The sequence below is a fragment of the Sprattus sprattus genome, assembly GCF_963457725.1.
Source record: "Sprattus sprattus genome assembly, chromosome: 5".
NCBI classification, from domain to species: Eukaryota; Metazoa; Chordata; class Actinopteri; order Clupeiformes; family Clupeidae; genus Sprattus; species Sprattus sprattus.
In genome coordinates, this window is record NC_137924.1 from 37,058,419 (window position 1) to 37,071,980 (window position 13,562).

General features: G+C 40.6%; 1 long non-coding RNA gene across 1 annotated transcript; it reads left to right on the forward strand.

The window, feature by feature from the left end:
- Positions 1–9,121: 9,121 nt before the first annotated feature.
- LOC308365265 lies at positions 9,122–11,097 on the forward strand. The gene is made up of 4 exons (XR_013968650.1): positions 9,122–9,414; positions 9,556–9,678; positions 10,269–10,380; positions 10,708–11,097. It is a non-coding gene; the product is annotated as an uncharacterized lncRNA (long non-coding RNA).
- Positions 11,098–13,562: the final 2,465 nt, after the last annotated feature.

Below are 13,562 nucleotides of genomic sequence, written 5' to 3' on the forward strand. Positions count from 1 at the left end.
GGGGCATGACCATTTATGCATTGGTGGGTGAGTAGGAGGACTTTGTAGTCAATGCGGGATGAGACAGGGAGCCAGTGCAGTGAGTGTAAAATGGGGGTTATGTGGTTGTATTTCCTGACTCTCATCAGGATCCTGGCAGCGCTGTTCTGGATGTACTGCAGCTTTTGGATGTTCCTGCCAGTGATCCCAGTGAACAGTGAATTGCAGTAGTCCAGTCTTGAGGAGATGAAGGCGTGGACGAGCTTCTCAGCATCTGGCAGGGTTAAAGTGGGGCGGAGCTTGGCGATGTTTTTGAGATGGTAGAAGGAGATTTTGCACAGATGCTTTATATGTTCGTTGAAGGTGAGGTGAGGGTCAAACCTAACTCCTAGATTTGTGACTGTGGTGGAGAGGGGTATGACCTGACTGTCGAAGGTGAGATGAGTTATGGAGGATGACTGAACCTGGTGTGGAGTGCCAACAAGAAGGGCCTCGGTTTTGCTGCTGTTTAGCTGGAGGAAGTTGTTTCTCATCCATGCCTTTATCTCCCCAAGACAGGCAGTGAGACATGACATGGCAGCAGAGGGGCTTGGGGCAGTTTTTATGTACAGCTGTGTGTCATCGGCATAGCAGTGGAAGGACATCCCATGTCTGCTGACAACACAGCCGAGGGGGAGCATGTAGATAATAAAGAGGATGGGGCCGAGGACAGACCCTTGTGGAACACCACAGGAGACAGGGAGCTGTCTGGAATTGCATCTTCCCAGTGAGACATACTCAGTTCTGCCAGATAGGTAGGACTGGAACCACTTGAGTGCAGAGCCTGACAGTCCAATGGTGGTGTGGAGGCGCTCTAGGAGGATTGTGTGATCCACTGTGTCGAATGCAGCAGTCAGATCCAGGAGGATGAGGAGTGAGGGTGATCCTGCATCGGCTGTCATCAGCAGGTCATTCGTCACCCTGAGCAAGGCGGTTTCAGTGCTGTGGGCTGAACGGAATCCTGACTGGAATTTTTCAAACAGGTTGTTGTGTTTGAGGTGGTCCTGAAGTTGAGAAGCAACTACCTTCTCTAGCACTTTGGACAGGAAGGCAAGGTTGGAGATAGGCCGGTAGTTGGCTAGGACCTCCGGGTCCAGGGTGGGCTTCTTGAGAAGGGGACGGATGACAGCGACCTTGAGAGCCGGTGAGACACAGCCTGACTGAAGGGAAAGGTTGACAATTTTGGTGATGAGAGGACTGAGAGTGGGGATGTGTGACTTGAGCAGAGCAGTGGGAATGGGGTCCAGGGTACAGGTACAGGGTTTCATTTTCCTGATGATTTCCTCAACATGGCTCTCCTGAACCTCAGCAAGATGCAGGGGAGACAGCACACTTGCAGATAGGGTGTTGGCGTCAGAGGGAAGCAGAGATGGAGAGCTGGACATCTCAGAGCGAATGCTGTCGACCTTTGATCTGAAAAAGTCGATGAAGCTGTTACATTGCTCTTCTGTAGCTTCAGTTGAGGAGGATGGTTGTGGTTTCAGGAGATGCTTTATGGTGGAAAAAAGCTGTTTAGAGTTTCCAGGGTTTTCATTTATTAGGCTGGAGTAGAACTGTGAGCGAGCATCTTTAAGGGAATTTGAGTAGGCCTTTTGATGCTCACGGAAGGCCAGCTTATGGACTGTGAGCCCAGAGTGTCTGCATCGCCTTTCCAAGACACGCCCAGCTGTTTTCATTTTCCTCAGTTCATGAGTGAACCATGGAGCAGACCGTGAGAAATTAACAATACGTGATTTGACCGGGGCATGGAGATCAAAAACACTGCTCAGTGAGGTATTATAGATCTCCACTAATTCATCCATAATTTACAATTCAAACAGTGCAGTTTTACATTTGTTAACTTAATGTTTCCTTTTGAACCATTTATCTATGAACCAATGTAAGGCAATACATTACAAAAAAAAAGAAACAAAAATGAGACAAATCAAAACAAAACACATTACAGGAACAATGTACCCAGATGAACACACAAAATGTCAATGGTTTCTATGAAGATTTCATTAGGTCTCCTAGTGCCATTATGATGTCTAACGCTGGACTCTCGTTGAGTGGCATGCAGACAGCATGAAGATATCTGGGAAATGGTTCTCTTATCCAAAAGACTTTCCCTTTTGAAAAGAGTCTGTGTTAGGATGATATATGGTTCAAGGCCATTAGCTCTCCCATTGAAACCTTTCAACACTACAATGACATTGTCATAAATGTTCATGAATGGCGTGGTTAAACTTTAATGGGAAGAGCATATTCAAGAATTCAGAGACACCTGAAATTACCAAAACAATTTGTCACTGGACCAGTTTAGGGTTTTACACATATAACAGCACAAATTAAACTTTTCACTGTAAGATTATTTGATGGGGATCTTTGAGAAAAATGCAAGTAGGGCATGCAGAGGATGTCAGTACTACTGTACCTAAACTTGTGCAGAATTCAAATAAATGGGACTTTGTTAATGGTGGTGAATATAATGGGATACATTTCTTCAAATGCTTGAAGAGAGATTGATCTGCTTTTACTCCATGTTCTATGAATGGGAGTGCAATGATAATGGTCTATACACCATACACACAAGCTCTTCAACATATATCAAAGTATTATTTTTCCTCCAAAGACTCTACCTTCACTTTAGCGAAAATGCTGGGGATCCCCAAGCAAGAACATCACCTAGTGAGCCGTTATTTAGAGTGAACTTCCCAAAGTACAAAAAGGGAGAATTTACAGCAAAGCCAACGAAATTAGATCCAACCTTCCGTGAGTGTCACAAGCTTTAATTGAAAATTCCACAGAGTCAAACATTGTACAGACAGCCATTGTACAACAAGCCTTTATAAAAAATAGAATAATGATAAATAATATAAATATTAAGTGAAAAAGAATCAATCATGAACCAACCATGTCTGATGTCTAAAAGCTCTGCTTCTGCTTCTTCTTGTAGAAGGAAGGTAGATAGTCTGTGAACTCCACACGAGATGCTTTACTACTTGGCACACACAAACGGGCGAGACTGGTAGCAGGGGAGATCATTCCAAATGCCACCACCTGGAGGAGAAGACAACAGTTTTCAGCCAAACAAAGATCAATAACGATTCTAAACTGTAACCCTCATCCACACGTTAGATTACAGAAAAGGAGAAACATCTTTTAGAAGTTGTAGTCATTTTGCTAGAGTATGTTTTGTAATTCATAATGCATAGTGAAGAGCATAGTATGGCTGAGTTGTACAAACTATAATATATACAGGCCTATATAGAACACTGAAAGGATAATGTTTTTGAGAGATGATTAGAGATGGACAGAGATGGAGTCCAGAAAATGGACAAACAGACTATATTCTGAGCTGATAATGGTGACTGATAAAAGTGCGTTGAAGTACCATTGAAGTTGGTGTTTTTTTTTTTTGTTTTTTTTTTGTTTTTTTTTTTTAGGATTTTGTTAGCTTTTTTTTTTTTTTTTTTTTTTTTTTCTTTAAAGGTTACTTTATTTTTAATAAAGCATAACAAAAAAAAAAAATTCCAATGTGATCAGGATTTACATTTACTTCATATTAACATGTTGTCCTACCGTAACCATTTTTTTTTTGACCCTGAATCCCAATAGCACCACATTTAAAGTGTAACATTAAACACATGACAGACAGACAGGTGACAGACGAACAAACGGAGAGACAGATAACCAGGCAGGTTGGCAGGGAGCAAGGTGGGGCAAAGACAGAACAGACAAGACAGGACTGGACAGCTAAACACATGGGATGCATTAGTTATTGAACAGAATGGTCTCTGATTTATATTGGGAGGTTACGGAAGAATGTTGAGAATGTTAATTGTAACTTGGGTGTTGGTGCGCTTGAGTGTTGCTAGTGAGTGCCTATGTGTATAATGGTAATGCAGGAGGGTGGGGGGGGGAGTTATAAAACATTGAAAAGTGGTGTCTGTTGATATATGTGGCTTATGGTTAGGTTTTGGTGATCAGTTTCATCAGTTTCAGTTTAATTTAGAAATGATAGAAATGGTGACCAGGTATTTTCAAAGGCTGGCATTTGCCTCCCTCTATGTGCGTTGTGTTTTTCTATTGCAATGTATTGTGTGATTAGATTTTTCCAGTGGTTGATGTGGCAAGATTTCTTTGACTTCCAGTTTTGGAGGACTACTTTCTTAGCGACAGTTAAAGAGATGAGCAAGGGGTTCTTGAATTTTTGCGGGATGTGGACTATGGAGATGTCACCAAGGAGACAGTTGAAGTTGGTGTTAATGCAGTGTTAATTTCCACCATTGTTAAATATGTTTAGTAAAATGACCAGCAGCATTCAGTGGAAGTCACATATGACTGCAAATGCTTGTCATGCTTGTCAAAAAATATGTACCTTCACGGTTGGATGGTGAGAGTTCGAAAGCAGGTTTCACAGACACAGGAAAATCAAGCTCAGGTAATGCTCTGTTGGAGTTCCTCTGTACAAATATGTTGGAACCAACAGTTTGCATTGTGTCATCAAATACATATGTAATACATTTAGCTTGAGTTAACTTACATTAAGGTTCTCATTGATGAGCAGGTTTGATATTATACATCTATGGGTTTTATCCATGTGTCTCTGTATGTGGGCTACTGTATATGAGTGTGATGTTGTCAGTGTGCTTTCAGAAATAGTATCATTCCATCAAGACAAATATTTCTTCCAAGGTTTAAAACAATACAATATAAATACCCTCATCTGTTATGGTTTATAGCCCCCACTCTTTCTTTTCATACTGTTGTTTCTCCATCTCCCTCTGTCCCTCTCTCCTCTTCTCTTCTAACAGAGAGCCCATTTGCTTGAGGCCGATCGGGTAGAGATTAAAAGGGGGGGGGGGGGGGGGGGGGGTACATGTGGCAGAAGGGGAGGGAGAGAAGGGACGGGGAAACAACAAGTGATAAATGTACACAGCATACATCTACAGTAAACATCATATAGTATTAACATGATGAATACAAAACAGCTTAGTGGGTATTACTATGACATGGATAAGTAGAGTGGGAGCAGAAATACATGTCGATGATGGCAATTATATTTATTGCAGGAAAATGCTAGCATAGAGTATGGGGTAGAATAAGTGTATGACAGTATGGTGGGGATGGGTACATGTGGGCTGAGGGTTTCTACAAGTAGATCGGGTGGAGATTCTACAGCAGAATCCACCAGCGAAGAAAGTCAAGACTAAGAGGAGAAGAAAGAAACAAAGTGAGTGGGTAGAGTTTGGCTGCCAATGTCCGTAGATGTACTTGATGGATATGGTGATGAGGAACAATGTTTCCACATTCATCTGCATTTGCGAGCAAAGTCACGCTATAAGAGTGAGAAATTTTATTTGTGGACATCAATTTGATAAACAGATAAGGATATAAAGGTAAGCAATTAACAACAGGTAATATGGCCACTTCATCAGTATCAACAGCCGGAAGGATCATTGGAGCAGAGCTGCCCGACATCTTTTCCATCACCTCCTCCTGTTGCCTGCAGCGCTCTAAACGCATCCTCACAGACCCTTCCCATCCTGCCCATCATCTGTTCCTGTTACTCCCGTCAGGGAAAAGGTTCAGATCAAAAAAGGCACGCACCTCCAGGATGGCAAAGAGCTTTTATCCCTGTGCAATAAGGCTCCTCAACAGCTCCCCCCCCCCCCTTCATCTCCCCCGGCCCAGCCCGCCCCGCCCCCCATGGACTGCACTCTAACACTTGATGCACCTCAATATGTATATATGTAGTATATTGCTTTTTTAAATGTATGATATTTATTAATCTATTTATTAATTGTTATTTATTATTATTTAGCTGTGGAAGAAGTCTGTTGCTGCCCCTTCTGTCTCGTTGTCTTTGTGGCAATGACAATAAAGTACTTTGAACCTTTTGAATATAACCATAAGCAATAGGATATAGAATCTGGTCAGTGTTCCATGGGGAGAGGGTTTTCTGTTAGTCTCTTTTTCAGTGGTGCAACAGGTGTCAAGGGTTGAGTGAATCACACATATAACGCCCTCTGTAAGTAAGTCGATATGAGGTGGGGATGTGCTTACATCACTTTCAGTGCCAGAGGTTAGAGCTGTGGCAAATGCAGCTTGTAGTTTTGACACAAATTCTGAGTTAGTGTGTTTACATGTGTTAACAAGTTGGGAAAACCCAATACAGTCTATTAATAATTTGGAATGCGATTGTATTTTTTTCATTGTCCATGTGGATATTAAAATCTCCCACTATGAGGATTTTATCAGAGTTCATTACCAAGGTGTTTAACTCTTGGTTAGTAAGTAGCTTATATCAAGTGGCTGGCCGCATGAAATCGATTGGCGGGCCGGATCTGACCCGCCGGCTGGGAGTTTGACACGCCAGTTTCTAAGAAAGCTTTTTATCTGTCCAGAAAAAACTTTAACGCATGTGTGCAACCTCATTGGACCAGGACTTTCTACCAGATAACCCAGGGTGTGTTGTTGAACTTACACATAGGTAGTTTGTTCATCTGACTTTTCATGAACAACAAAAAGAAAAAGTAACTAAGTTTTAGAAGAAAATGCCAGTTAAAGTTTTTTCTGGACAGATAAAAAGCTTTCTTGAAACCTGGCGTCTCAAACTCCTGGGTCCAGAGTTTTTTCTGCTGTAGGAACCTGATATAACATGTGATATCAAGCACTCAGATGTCAGTGTCATCAGACCATACATGTTTGTACTCCCCATTGGAAGAGGCAAACAGCCCATCAACATATCTCATATAACTATAAACAAGGATCTGTCAAATAAAGTTTGCGGCTGAAATGAACTCAACACAAATATACCTAGGATCACATGTCTAACTGACCCTTCATGGGACCAGGATGCAATATCAGATCACCCTGAGAATGAGGAAGCAAGCAAAGCAATTTGAATTTTTCTAAAACCTGGTGCACACAGTACCTAACATCATGTGTGTTTCAGAATTATTAACCACCATGGTGATTCTGCCCATGCTCTCTCTTCTCTTTGCTGTGTTTGCACTGAGCATGGCAACAGGTCAGTCATTATAAATGGTTGTTCTTTTGGTTGTAGAGGATGTTGTGAAACAGAAAACACTCTCCCCATGGAACACTGACCAGATTCTATATCCTATTGCTTATGGTTATATTGATACTGATGAAGTGGCCATATTACCTGTTGTAAATTGCTTATCTGATGTTTGTATGTACAGTATGCTTTGTACATTTACCACTTGTTGTTTCCCCTTCCCTTCTCTCCCTCCCTTTCTGCCACATGCCCCCAACCCCCACCCCCCCCCCCCCCCCTTTATCTTTACCCAGTCGCCTCAAGCAAATGGGGCCCCCCTTATGTGCCGCGGTTCTGCTTAGGGTTTTTTCCTGATTAGCGGGGAGTTTTTTAATGACTCTGTCGCCATTGTGCTTTCCTAGGGGGTTCAGGCACTGTGCTCTGTAAAGCCAGAAGAGAAGAGGAGAGAGGGATAGAGGGAGATGGAGAAACAACAGTATGAAAAGAAAGAGTGGGGTCTATAAACCATATCAGATGAGGGTAATTATATTGTATTGCTTGAAAGAAATATCTGTCTCGATGGAATGATACGATTTCTGAAAACCAACTGACAACATCATACTCGTATACAGTCGCCCACATAGAGAGACACATGGATAAACCCCATAGATGTAAATCGTCAAACCTGCTCATCAATGAGAACATTAATGTAAGTCAACTAAGGCTAAATGTATTTCATATTAATTCGATTGGCACATGCAAACTGTTGGTTCCTACATATTTGTACAGAGGATAACCTAAGCTTAATTTTCCTGTGTCTGTGAAATCTGCTACTTTGTACTCTCACCATCCAACCGTGAAGGTACATATTGTTTGGAAGCATTTCCGTCATATGTGACCTCAACTGAATGCTGGTCATTTTACTAAACATATTTTACCTGATGCATCTATCTGATTAAAACTGGCTATATAAGCTGCTGCTGTGCCGTCCTCATCTTCACCAAATCATCCAGAGGCTCTCAGAGATTCCCTCATTAGCAGGTGAGCATCACCCCACAGACTCTGCCTTTTCCCTCAAACATCACACTTCATGTTTTTTTAATTGTATGCTGCCGTGTCATTTTCTCTCTCTCTCTCTCTCTCTCTCTGTGTGTTTCAAAGAAAAATTAACCACCATGGCGATTCTGCCCATGCTCTCTCTTCTCTATGCTGTGTTTGCACTGAGCATGGCAACAGGTCAGTCATTATTAATGGTTGTTTTTTTTGGTTGTAGAGGATGTTGTGAAATGAATAGGCTAAGAATGCATGAATATAAAGCAACAGTCCACATGCTTTGAAAAGTATTTTGTCATGAAAAAAGTAATTCATCAATCTGACCATGGTGACCCTCTCCGTCCTCCAGAGGCCATGACTGATGGGGATCCAGGTGAGACTGAGGTCCAGCTCCCTGACTCTTCAGGTGGGTTTGATAAAAATCACTTGTTGCCTGGATCAAAACTGTTCATATTTCATACATCTCCAGGTGGAAATGAGTCTCAGTGAGGGTTTGCCTAAAAGGACCTGGATGGTCACACATCTGCATACAACAGTTTAGCAACCAGATTATAGCCAAGAGTTTTATAGTAAATGTGTGCATATTCATATCCATGGTCTGAAATACGGAGGAGCTAGGGAGAGCTTGGGTAACTTGAAAAAAATAATAATTCCGGTTTAAAGGATGTTGTCAAAATTAATTGTCATTAATGAAAGGATCATGTTAACCCTCTTCTTCCTCCAGAGGCCATGACTGTTGGTGATCCAGGTGAAACTGAGGTCCAGTTCTCTGATTCCTCAGGTGGGTTTGCATAAAATCAACCGTTGCCTGGATCTAAACTGTAACAAATAGCATCATGAGGTCTTTTGGAGTTATTTCGATAACAGGACATTGTTGGTGCAAATGACTGTCTTCATTAATTACTTTATACTTCATCAGGGAATTTTAAACTCTCGTCAAAGTCTTTCGTGAGCTATTTTGTTCTCACAGTATAAATAGTACAAATCAAAACTAAGTATAGTCACAACCCCAAATAGTCTGGGAGCGCCTCAGCAACAACCACTAGCTTGCTTTTTCAGCAGCCTCAGACAACTCCATTAAAGCTTTTTTGTGTGACCATCCTCAAAAACCCTCCTTGTGTACTTACCAACCTCGTTGCCCCGCTTCCGCTACCAGTTTATAATTTAGCTTCTCTACTTTAGAGAAAACCTGCCATCATTGGATCTGGCTCACTTTTCTGTTGTTCACAGAAGTTAAAGCTGTGGGGACACGTGCCTCGTGTAGACGGAACCGTGCCTCGTGTGGAACGGGATGGACCCGCTTTGGAAATCGCTGCTTTCGATTTTTCTCATTCAGCCGAACTTGGGCTCTGGCAGAGGTGAATAACGGAATTTTGGAAATCTGAATGCTGCAGATAGTTTTGTATTACATTGTGTGGATTAACAATCTCACAGATCTCTTAATTTCAGTTCAATTTAATTAAATGTTTCTTTTTCCTTCATTCTCTGTTTACCTTCAGGCGTACTGTGTGAGTCAGCGAGGGCATCTTGTATCCATCCACAACATTAACGAAGCACGTCTTGTGGGGAGGTTGTCAGGGAACCGTGCCTGGGCTTGGATTGGGGGCGGGGGATTCTCTGAGGTAATTTACCGTCTAATGTCATGGGCCTAGTTTCCCGAACGCTTAAAAGGATCCTTGCAGAGCGGTTTCCCGACGCCGCACTTACGGCTATGATGAGTCTACGATGTCGCCAAAATCCACGTAGGCCGTTAAGATACGTCGTTATCGGGAACTCAGAACTCAGAACTGTTTAGAACTCAGAACTGTTTATTTGACAGGAACAATATAAGTACAATTTTATGGATGGAATAACATACAATAAATTAGATAGGGCCTACATAAAATAAACAAAGAAATTAGAACAGTGTATAGAAAAGTATATGATGCTGTCGGGAGAATCCTATAAGGCTACATATTGTGCCGCTATCATAGGATCCACCCAGAGTAGTTAATTGCTATTAAAATAAATTAAAATAAATGAATAATATTACAAATAAAAATAGCTTAGTTGCAAACATAGCAATGTTCTGTTCTGGGAAACGAGGCCGTGTACAGTAGATGGTGGATTGTTATCTATTGATGTATAGCCTACAGTGTCATTTGAAAGGGTAAACACATAGTAAATGTGGATTTTGTAGGTAAAGATAAAAGATGTTTTGTTCTGTATGCAGAGTTTTACGTGGTACTGGACTGATGGAAGCGCATTTGACTATTCCAATTGGGCTGCATGGGAGCCCAATAACAATGGTGGAAATGAACACTGCATTAGCACCAACTTCGGAGGTACTTCAAAAGCACTTGTCACCATAATCAGCTCAGAATATAGTCTGCTTGTCCATTTTCTGGACTCCATCTCTGTCCATCTTCAATCATCTCTCAAAAACATTATCCTTTCAGTGTTCTATATAGGCCTGAATATATTATAGTTTGTACAACGTAGCCATACTATGCTCTTCACTATGCATTATGAATTACAAAACATACTCTAGCAAAATAGTTACAACTTCTGAAAGAGTTCTCCTTTTCTGTAATCTAACGTGTGGATGTGGTCTACAGTTAAGAATCTGTACTGATCTTGTTTTGGCTGAAAACTGTTGTCTTCTCCTCCAGGTGGTGGCATTTGGAATGATCTCCCCTGCTACCAGTCTCGCCCGTTTGTGTGTGCCAAGTAGTAAAGCATCTCGTGTGGAGTTCACAGACTATCTGTGATTTTAGAATTTCATTCTTTTCTTCCTTCTAAAACAGAATAAAAGGGGAAGCAGAAGTGCTTTTAGACATCAGTCATGGGTGGTTCATGATTGTAAGATCTGAATGTCTGACTGCACTGGGGGAAGGCCAGTGTTTCTGACACCAGACAGCCACCTGTTCAGTCATTGCCCTTGTGTGCTCTACACACTCCTGTGGATGTAGCCAGCCCAGACCATCAGGTGCCGATGTAACTCTTCTTTTTTTCAGTTTAAACTTTCACTGTCATATAACTAATCAATAAATGCATCATCAAAAAGGCAACCTCTGGATTTGGTGTTTTTCCATACAGTTATTTACACAGTCCTCAGCTCTGTTGTGTTTGTTCTTCTACTATGACAGGAAAACAGCCATGCATATTAATAGCTTGCTAAGTATGATATGACTACATAACAGAGCTCTACAAAACTAAATGCAGATTCTCAGATACAAATGTACATACTAGAGGGGTGGGGAGAGAGAGAGAATGAGTAGATGATGACAGAACCTTTCATTAACTGATAAACAAGGAACTCATACTATGTTTCACGGGACTTCAGGATGCAGAGGTAGAGTTCTGATGTAGTTCGTTTATTTAAATATACAGCCAGGGGACAAGGGTAACAGGGAAACAGACGGACCGACTAAGGTGGTCCAGAACAACATACTAAAGTCCTAAGAAATCCTAGTTAAGGAAATATCTTTAATTCTTATCAATCCGAGATTTGTGCGAATAATGCCAGGCAACAATACACCCCAAAATTGTATTTTTTTTCCTTTACTCCTATCAAAATAAAACTTTACACAATGAAAGTACCCATGAAAATTAAATGTTTTTGTATTACAAGTTTCTTTTGAAATTAATTTGAATATGCACATGAGCTATACACTAATCGAATATGCCCAAAATACACCCAAGTAGGCTTAATTTTTTCCTTACATAGTAAAGTTACATAGTAGCCACACTAGGAAAAAAGATGCACACATTATAAAATGTGTCACCATTTATTGTTCTCTAAATATGATGTAACCTTTGCTCAGCTGTTATGGTATTTGGCATATAAAGCTTTGTAAGCTGGCTTCAGGGCCAGAGAATCTGAATGGTACTGTACCTTCCACTCATCTGGTGCTACAGGTACGGAGACTTCTCTGATGCTCAAGGAAGGTATGTGGGGTTCAGACCTGCCCCTTGAACCATGACACAAAGTTGGCTATCACTTTTAGCTTGTCTGGTTTGTCAAACTGGGCAGAGAGATCCTCAGGGATGGGGATCTTCAGCACCTTATCCACATATGGGTCCTGAAAAACATAGTATATATATATATATATATACATATATATATATATATATATTAAACCAATAACTCTGATGCAGTGTTGCACATTTTTCACTTAATATTTATATTATTTATCATTATTCTATTTATTATAGAGGCCATTTAAAAACAAGTTATTCTATAAACATAGCACAAAAATGTATTATTATTTCTTTGTTGTAACAATGCTTATTTTCAATATCTATTGGCAATATTATACTGTTGGAAAGCCTATTTATTTACCTTTTAAATGGTGCCACATTTGTAAGGAACATGCATTTGGGGGATGAGCAGCAGAGCTGAGTATGTGGGTTGCGCCCATGAAAAATTTGCCAAGATTGCTAAATGCTAATTGCTAAATGCTAAACAGAGCTGTTATCTTGGCAAAGGGAGGCTGCACAAAATATTAAATGAAGGGGTGCCAATAATTGTGGCACACATATTTTTGAGAAAAATATTTGTTTCATAATAAGAATTTTATGTTTTTTTTCAATTATGTTATTTCAATTAAAAGTTAGATTTTGTGAATATTTTGAATGAAAGATAATGGGGCACATCTTTACTAAAGGGTGCAAATGATTTTGGGCGCACTGTTCTTACAAGACAGGAGCTTTTTTGTTGCCATTGGAAACTATACCTCAACACCAACATGCTTGATCTGTGATGTCCCCCAGAGGGCGATCTTGGGTCTTTATTATTCAACCTTTATATGCTCCTGCTTGGACAAGTCATTAAAAACAAGATTTGTTAACACAGCTATGCTATGCCAAATGTATAGCCTTCACTTGATCCCCTTGTATTTCTTTGTCAATGCACTGACCATACAATCAGCTAGATGTGTCAAAGTTTTGTATGGACAGCCAAAATGTTACCATTACTTACCAACAACGGAAAACACCAGACTGGAAGATTTATACATGTCTGAACCTTATGGGACAGTAGAGAGCATTAGAGTAAAGTATTGCGGAATATCCAGTTCATCTGAATTTACATATTACATTACATATTAAATGAGCTACAATATTACCAAACAGTATATACGCCAATTGTGAGATCTTACTTAATGTAATGGCATACGAAGAGTTATATGAATAGTTAATGAATAAACTGTCTATTAATACAATAAACGGTAAGTTTAAATGTTGCAAGTGTCAGTCAACCAGAATGTAATATAAAACCCAAATGACTAACCAAACCTGAAATGAATGGGTGAGAGAAACAGTGAAGTAAGAGTGGAAGAAGAAGAGAGAAGTGAGGAGAGCAAAGAGCAAAGAGAGAGCAAAGCGCAAAGACACAAGAAACAAGCCCCAACACACTAAAGTGGTTATGTACCTCAAGATATGTACCACCAGCCAATCCCTTAAGACCACCAACTTTCCTTGATGCCCCTAAGATAGCATTCTCCCCCCACAAACCCTGGTCATC